The sequence below is a fragment of the Platichthys flesus genome, chromosome 22, assembly GCF_949316205.1.
Source record: "Platichthys flesus chromosome 22, fPlaFle2.1, whole genome shotgun sequence".
NCBI classification, from domain to species: domain Eukaryota; kingdom Metazoa; phylum Chordata; class Actinopteri; order Pleuronectiformes; family Pleuronectidae; genus Platichthys; species Platichthys flesus.
This window is the reverse complement of record NC_084966.1, coordinates 5,842,038-5,851,464: the sequence shown is the minus strand read 5'-3', so window position 1 is coordinate 5,851,464 and position 9,427 is coordinate 5,842,038.

The following is a 9,427-nucleotide window of genomic DNA, read 5'->3' as shown; positions in this document are numbered from 1 at the left end:
TCCATTTGTCATTGGTTCAATGTTGTCATTCACACCCACACACACACACTGTACATGTAGTTATTAAGAATAATACAAATGGAGGCGTGTGTGAGTACAGGCCTGAAACCCAGCAGACAATGTAGCTGTAGACTGACACACAGAATCCTACACTGTATGCCAGGTTCAGAACTTATACAGTTTCTCTCCATTTTCACTTTTATTTTGTAATAATCCTGACGTCCAAGCGACAACATCACATTCAATTGTGTCTTCACTGTGTATCCTGAGTAACGTGGCTGCCAGCGGAGACCCAGTAGCCAGATGTAGCTGCTGCCAGCCCCACAGGATCTACACTGACTACTGAGCAACCGCTGGGTGCCCCCCCCCACAGCTCTGCAGCGCCACCCGTAGCCAGTATGATGCCGCTGATGTTCACACACTGCGGCCAACACAGGAAATGGTGGAACAGGAGAAAAACAACCTCGAGCTTAGAGGAAGATATGGCAACATTTTCAACTTTACCCATGAATATTTTAGCAATTTGGAAATATAGTTGTTTGACTCTTGTCTGTTTTCTAGTATCAAGCGTGTTTCTGCCATTGATCGTAAATCAAAGATGGACGACATGATCGCTTCCCAAAAGTGAAGCCAAAACATCTCAATTGCCACCTGCTGGCTGGCTGCAGTATATCTCACAATACTCACCTCCTCCCTGCTAGTGGATGAGACATGGATGAAAACTAAAAAGTCAAATTATACATCACATGTAAAGTTAGATCTCACTGATTCAAGTTTGATTTATATTGATTAATTGATGCACTTAGGTGAGCTACCAAGCCTCCCTCCCCAGAACGCTACTGAACAGACTTTACGCAAGATGGCAGCGTTCGTACCAGGATGTTTTGGCTTCATATCTGGATCGTGGGAGAAAGTAGAGACGAGTCGTCCATCTTTGTGGTCCATTGTTTCGATTTGATCAAAACTGTTTGGGGGCTTATTATCTGGATTTTTAACAGCTTCATGAATCATAGCATCTCTAAAACAAATATTGAAAAAGAGGTTGCGGTGCATGTGGGGGAGAATTAAAAACGAATCTCCCTCTTTGCCTTTCAGCGCTGTTCTGTCGCTCTGTTCCCGTGCTGGAGCCAAGATGGCCGTTGTCGGAGTCGAGCTACACAGATTGTCCAAGGAGGACAGTCCAACACCTTCACTGGAGTGTCGTGTCCAAACAGGGAACACTGGAAAGGAAAAGAAAAACACTTGTGAGTCTCATTTTGTTTATATCAGAGTGCAGACAGAGAACAAGACGACTGAGTTTGGGTCCAAGGGAAATTAAGCATCAGCCATTTTCAGATATAATATTCGAACGCATTTTAAAGCAGCAATAAGACCGGAGTCCTCTGGGGGCCGTGAAGTAACTACTCGCTGTTCATATTGCTATTTTAGAAAAAGTTTCCCTCTTTAACAGGAAGAAAAAATGTGTGTGGTGGGTGTGGATTCTAGGAAACGAGGTGCCAGCGTTAACATGCGTGTAAGTTAAGAAGAAGAAGGCTTCCTGTCGGGCGAAGGCAGGAAACGTGAGTTGTGAAATACTGTGACAATGGTGTTGTATGTAGCGGGGGGTGGGGGGGTTGGGGGTTGCAGGTGGCTCTTTAATTCTAAAGAAATCACGTTGTCTCACAAGGTGTTTCATTGGCTCCAATCGCAGAGGGCCCTTTTTCTTCCCCCCCGCCTCTGTTTCCCACTTATACCGTGTGTGAAATCTGGCCGGGCTCCAGCAGAGAGGTATGTGAACTCTGCTTGGCCCGGGACCACCAACCCCCCACCTTCAAACCCAGATCCAGTCTGCCCAACAATGTCTCCCTGTGTCGAGGGAGGTACACACACAAAAAAAAGGAGAGAAGGAGTTAAACCAGCAGAGGGATCAATGCCCCTTCTCCCCCCCTTCTCATCCCTCCTTTCCCCCACCCCCCCTTCCTGTTCCCTCCATCTCCGCCCCGCGCTTCCTCGTTTCCGCCTTTGTGGAGGAACAGGCAGGTGGCCCTGACTGCTAATTTTAAACCAGGCCAATTGTCTGCCCGGTGTTTCCCACAGCTATGTATAGATGCCTACAATAAACCAAGTAGGTCTCACACACACACACACACACACACACACACACACACACACACACACACACACACACACACACACACACACACACACACACACACACACACACACACACACACACACACACACACACACACACACACACACACACACACACACACACACACACACACACACACACACACACACACACACACACACATATATATATAAACACACACACACACACACAGGGCCCTGACCTCTAAAAATGTCTGACTCTCCATTCATCCACTCCCACCTCTATTGCCAGTGCTCCTCCCTGATTGGCCGTCCCCCCCGAGCCAATGACAGAGCTCCCTGCTGCCCATTCATAAAACCCCGGGGTCATTGAGGATAATGTTTTATTAAGGCACGTGCGGGGAGGAGGAGCGAGCCCACTTCACCCTGCAAAAGGAATTATTAATGCCACTTGGACGTATGTGAACAAAAGAGAATAAACACTGGTGATTAATCACATGTAAACAGAATCTGTAGTAATGTTGTTTGTTGTCAACAGCTAACAAATATTGTGTGTATTGTGTAGTTTAGCTCAGCAAATTACAACAGTAATGTAAGTGAACTAAATTCTTATTAAGTATCCTGTTAAGTCTCGCTCCATCCAGCCGGACGCAGAGAGACGGCACATTCCTCTGTGTTTAATGAGTAATGAAGCGAGGTGTGATTCTCTCTCTCTCTCTCTCCCTCCCTCCCTCCCTCGCTCCCTCCCTCTCTCCCTCCCTCCATGTTTTCTGACCCTTTTCAATGTTAACACACTCTCTCCCCCCCCCCCCCTTCCTCCTCCTGACTTACAGGTTTATGTATAGAAACTCACGTCTGAGACAAAGCGACTCACTTATACTGCATCCAATCGGAGGAGGCAGCGAGGGGGGGGGGGGGGGGGGGGGGGGGGCATTCATTCAGGTCTTCAAAGCCATGTTATTATCAAACGTGCACTGAAATCTGCACGTTTTCGTGAGAACGCAAATGTCCGAGCTTTTGGCGATAAGGCCCGACGGCAGCGTGAATGTGCTGTGGGCAACAACACGGGATTCCAGCTGTGGAATTTATTTTGTCTGTGACCCGGAAAATGTCTGGACCAAAAATTCCAGGCGTTTCCCAGAGACCAGGGGTCACGAAAAGGAACCTCAAGAGACCCTGCATTTTATGGGAGTTTGCCAAAACTGAAGCTCTGCTGTTGTCGTCACATAACACAACCCCCTGTCCAAAGGCATTCTGGGAAATGTAAAGAAATACATTTAAATGCACATTAAGAACTTTATAAACGTGGATTCACAAAAGTGGAAACCTCTCGGACTCGGCTGAACGATGGGGACGCGTGTTCTGCGATGGACGGTGACAAAGAAAGAAGTGCTACCCGTCGCCATGGAAACGGGGGAGTAATTAGCACAGTTGTGGAGGGAGGGCGAACGAGTGTGATTCTGCGTGTGTGTGTGTGTGTGTGTGTGTACCAGCACCAGCCACAGAGGACAACCTGCCACAAAGGTGCTTTTTTTTTTTATTATATTTTTTTGTTTTACATTATTGAATTCGATGAGGAAATCAGCACTTCTTCCTCTCGGAGGAAAGAGTTCAGCAGATTTTGCGAAGCCTTCACTTGCGTGTTTGAACAGCGGCTGCGACAGGAAGTCTGGGTTCAGCTGTTGGATCTGGCTCACGCTGCCGCATGTGTCCGTCCATCTGTTGGTCACGTGACGCTGGTTTCACTCCTTTCTGAGTCTTTGGCAAAGCGGGACACTCGATACCATCTCGTCTTTGTCTCCTCGTCTGTCTACGACTTGGATCATTGTTGGCGTGATAAACTCGGAATGAATCTGAGAAAGCCTGCAAGCAAACGTCTGAGGTTTTTAAGTTATTTTGTTTGAATATTTGATGCATTGTGGGACTTTGCAATAGGAGGTGATGAAATGAGGGATCGGTGATAAGTGTAAAGCAACATTACGTCTGCAAGAGGCTGTAAAAATCACTACGCTTTCATATTAAACACTTCTGGCTAAAAAGGTGAAAAACTTCAGTCGGTTTTACGAATCCAACACCGACAAAACTCCCGGGAAATCGCTTCTTAACTTCCATCTGTCTAGTTGAGTCAGCAGGATGCAGCTCAAACATCCTCCTTTAAAATGCATGTACATCTACTCATGTGCACAGTGGAGCAGCTGCCGGTTCGGTGCCTTGCTCATGAGCCCCTGAGTTGACCCCTGCATGTGTAACTTGCCCTATTCAGCCCCTGCTCTGTTTCGGGAAGGAATCTAATCCTAAAAACAACTTTAATAAGACGATGCTTTGTGCATTTCCTCCCAGCACTGACTCCGCGCACACACTCTAAACACCCACACAGTTGGCACACAATTTGCCGTTGTTCTTAAGCACCGCGCCGCTCCTCGCTCGCGCTCCCTCTCTCTCTCCGCAGCATTTAATGGCAGCCAGGAGCCCACAGGCGCTTAGCATATATGTATGTGCTAAGAACAATTATGCAGATGCGTGCTGAAACCACTTTGGTGGCATAATCCGCAGATCAGTCCATTATAGTAATTGTCGTTAGCGAGTGGGCGAATATGCTTTTCAATGGATGCTGATGAACAGGCAGAGCTCGGCTGGTTTTATGCAAATGTGCCGAGGCCCCGTTTTCATGTGTCAGATGTAATATGGGGTTAGCAGCAGGGAGTGTGTTTTTGTGTATGTGTGTGTGTGTGTGTGTGTTTTTTTGTGTTTGACCACCTGAGGGCAAAAAGGATTTGACTGTGACAAAGTGAATTCATCACTTTTTAAGGAACCGTAAAGCAGTTACTAGAGAGGAAATGGGAAAAGGTAAATTCGGGCAAAATTAGATACATTTTCTTATTTACTCTGGAATTTTCTGGACCTTTTTGCCATTTCACGTACGGAGAAAGCATCAGGAGACCGTCCGGGTCAGACGAGGTCACAGCAACGAGAAGATGTCCGGCACATTCGGGCGAGGGGTGTGGGGTGGGGGTCTGGGCCACTTCACGTGTTTTTGTTTACAGCCGGCTTTATCGCTCAAGCCCTGGAAATTCGTTTTACGTGAATGCCTCCTCTTTTTCATCCTGAGATGTTTGTGTGATAGAGACATCACCAACCAATTCCTGGAGATTTTCCTGCTGTATTTTCACACGGGCTAAACTTGGGACCTTTTTCTGGAACCCGGCAGGAGAAGTTCCAAACTAAAGTCAACCTCTGAGCAACTGACTCAAACGAACGGGAGAATGTCCGGAGTTGAGAGCAGCTTCTTTGTGTCTCAGCTTCACTTCATCTGTCTGGGAACTTTGTTATGTGAGCGAGGAAGGCAACATGTCAGCTGCTCCTCTAGTGCGGCTCAAACTTAAAGAGGAAGACGAGGAATGCATCCTACTCTCAACCCCGGTCCACCTCCTCCTCCTCCGCCGCCTCCTCCTCCTCCCCCTCAGTCATGGGTTCTCCGCTGGGTAATCGCATACCAAAAAACACAAGAATTTCCCCCTCTATCCTCTCCAGGCTGGGGCTACCCCCTCCCTCCATCCCTCCCTCCCTCTCCCTCCCTCTCTCCAACAGTGTCAGACTGGCTGGAGTTCACCAGGAACCAAGCGGAAGCTGCTCTGGCTTTTACATTCAAATTAAAAGCACTCAGGAGAAAACTAGTTGGACCACAAATACAAAAGTGGCCTGTTATAAAATGATACAGACTATCTCCATGGCAACAGACTGTTTGCTCATTACAATTAGCAAATATAAGGAAATAAAGACATATAAAGGCTGCCCTTACAACAGCAATCATATAAAGATTATATATATACAAGTCAATGGAGAGATAGCATCATTATTCATAGAAAATCTTAGTTTTTTCACAATAAGTCAAAATTAACAGGAATTATTCTAATTGTCAATGGACCTTATTTATTAAGTGAAACTAACAAATATTATTAATTAATGTTTCTTTTATGTTTTGTTGCTTTATAAATGATCATTCTATTAGATTGTTTATCAGATTTTTGAAGAATATCAATTGTTTTTTTTAAGTACATTTTGGCATCTTATAGATCAAATATCAATTGTTTCACGAATAAAGTAATTTGCACATGAATCCACATTTTAAATACAAACCAAAAAATACATTTGAAATTGTTGATTAGATTTAACAATAAGTGACATTACTGATAACTGCACTTCCCCCACAGTGAGTGGAACTATTGAGGAACAAATTGGAAAAGCGTTACCATTATTTTCTAGACCTCGCGCTGGATGTGCGCGGCTGACGGCGGCGGACTTGACGCTGGTGGCGACACTTCTGAGAGAAACTGCTCTTAATGTGAAAAATACAGAGAAAAACACCGGGTGCATTCCTCAGGCCCGGAGACATCCATGCCCGAGCGTGACAGACAAGCGTGCGTGAGTGTGTGTGTGTGTGAGAGCGAGAGAGAGAGCGTGCGTAAACCGTGCGTCTCTTCGCGGGTGAGCTTGGAGACCACACACTTTGCGCATTGCTCCCCCTCACCATACACACACACACTTGGCCGCTCAAAGAAACGCAGCACTAAAGTTGTGAGTCAGAAAAACACAAGTGGCGATTTAACAACACTGCAGATGCGGGTTTGTGTTGGAAAAAAACAACACGTGAATTTGTGCGTAAAAATCCGCGTTTTTTTAGCCAAGTGTAGAGAGGCTGAAATGTGCTCCCCCCACCCGGAGAAGCCCCGCATGGCCCCAGCAAAGCGAAGCGCCTTACCCGGGGTGACGAGTTGGACTCACGGCAACAATGTCTCACAAATACAACAAAAAGCAACAACACTGAATTGCCCACCATCCCCGGTTTCTCCGGCGCGATCACACGCCGCGTTGCGCAATCTGCACGGACAGTGCGGTTCCGAGGACAAGAGGAAAAGTCTCCTAAAGTCTCCGCTCGATCCCGGCGAGGACAACAACAACAGCCGCGACGCAACACGCAAACACGCGTGGAGAGGCCGCGGAACCTTTCTGGGATCGATTCCCCCCTATGTGAAAAGTGGCTCCACTTACCGTGCAGGCTGCGTCCGCTCGGCCGCATGTCCCCATGAGAGTGTTTGGTGCGCGCGTGTGTGTGAGAGAGAGAGCGAGGAGAGAGAGAGAGAGAGCGTGCGTGCGCGCCGGAGACGCATACCAATACTAGAGGTCGGAAGCGCAGCGAGACACGTCAACGCGTGTTTTCTCCATATCATAAGAGAGGAGAGGGGGGGCTCTGTGTTGCACAAGCGGTGGTCCGGGTCCCCTCCGAAGGCAGCGAGCAACAAGTGTGCCTCGCTTTAAAGGAGAACAGGAGGAACCTCTGCGTTTTATTGGCTGCAACCTCCAATTTGATCATTTGGATCAACTGGACTGATTCTTTTTTTTTACGTTGATTTAAAGGTTTTGTCTCCTAAATATTGATAGAACCTTGTAAATTCATTCTATTGAATCCATTCTCGTTCTTGATATTACAGCTGCATTTCTGAATAGTAGATATTAATATTTTGCAGTTTCACACATGTTTGTATTGAGGGTGAGCATCCATTTCTCTGTGTTCTCTATAATCTTGCAATACATGTGCACGACCACTCCTTCATTTTGTTTGCTGGATAATTAAATCATCTTGTGGTTTTGAAAGGTGGAGGTTGTGTTTTCCAATTGCACATACGATTTTATTGGCTGTTTGGCTAGTGAGACCATGCATTTAATCTATATTCACCATTATTTTTTAAATGCATGACTGGATGATGAAATGATAAAAGTGTGGTTTTGAATGGTGGACAATTTTAGTATTTTAGTAGCATTTTGTCTATTTTTTTCCATTATTTTCAAATGGTTGTTTGCATTGTGGTCCCTCCGAGTGCTGAACCTTCCTCTTTATTAAACCGACTGCATCACCACTGACTGCAGGTCTATCCAGGTTCGATGCCTCAGCCTCTACCTGAACGAGAGGCAGCCGGTGGGATCGAACTTGTGACTGAGGGACACTGCAGTGATTACTTTCGGGCTTGTTTTACAAACTGCCGGCAGGTACATGAGGCAATGCAACAGTCTGGTAGAGAAACACAGAAATGTCAAATCATGCACACACACACAAGCTGCAGTCAGGGGGGGGGGGGGGGGGGGACATCACTCTTCTTTTCCTCACAGGCGACAACTAGAGAGTCTGTGTGTGATTCTTTCCCACCCTTACACCTTTTCACATGCACATGCACATGCACGCTGTGTGAGTGAATGCATCTTGCAGCAGCAGCAGCAGCAGCCCGGAGAGTGCTGCTGTTTTTAATTGAACAGATAACACACTGGACATTTTTTTTTGTCTGCAGTGTGAGGAGAGCCTGGAGGATATGGTGCGCCTCCTCCTGCTCCTCCTGCTGCTGCTGCACCGTGGAGACAAACGCCCGGCATCTCGCTCTCTGCAGTGGCTCTACGGCGAAGCATGGGCAGCACGAGGCGCAGGCAGGCATACAAATGTGGGCACCCGTACAGGCAAACACACACACAAACACACACACAAACACACACACAAACATATACATACATTGAATGCAGAAACACAGGAACATCAAGTGCTTACCAGCAGGCTTTATCCAGACCGTTAAAACCCAGGGCAACCAGCAGACGCATTCATCTGCCTCTCTATTTCTCTTCCCTCATGTCTCATCTCTTCACACACTTTCCTCATGTCCACTCTCCCTTTCTCTCTTCTCTGTCTTGCTCACCTTCCCTCTCTCTCTCCGTCTCTGCCTCATCCTGCATGCAGGTCCCCGGTATCCTCCTCTCCATCCCTCTCTCTGCTCTCCACCAGTCTCCACACTGATCTTTTAAGTCTACCAACCTCTCGACTGATCAATGGACAGCCGGCGAGGCAAGCTCGGCTGCCTCCACCTCCCCCAGCTTTGTGTGTGTGTGTGTGTGTCTGTGTGTGTGTATGTGTGTTTTACTCCGAGGAGAGGAGGCTTCCAACCCACACACAGCACTCTCCAGAGCTCTCAGCCTCCACAGTGCCTCATCAGTTGACCACTCCACACCCCTACGCATCAATTGTGAGCAAGTTTTTTCTTTTTTTGGGGGGGGTAGGGGGGTAGGGGGGTATATGTCTTGAGGAGGGCAGTAGAGTATCCCCAGCTCGGGCTCTGAACACCTGTGACTCATGCCGAGTAGCTTGTAATGGCAGTGGTTACATCCAATATGTGCAAAAACCATGTGGCGGAGCGGTTGAATAGGCGGCTGCAGGCCATCAGGCTACCTGGGTTAACAGCTCATCCTGCTGTGATGCTTTTACATAACGTTGAACATCACAGAAAAACTCTTTCAC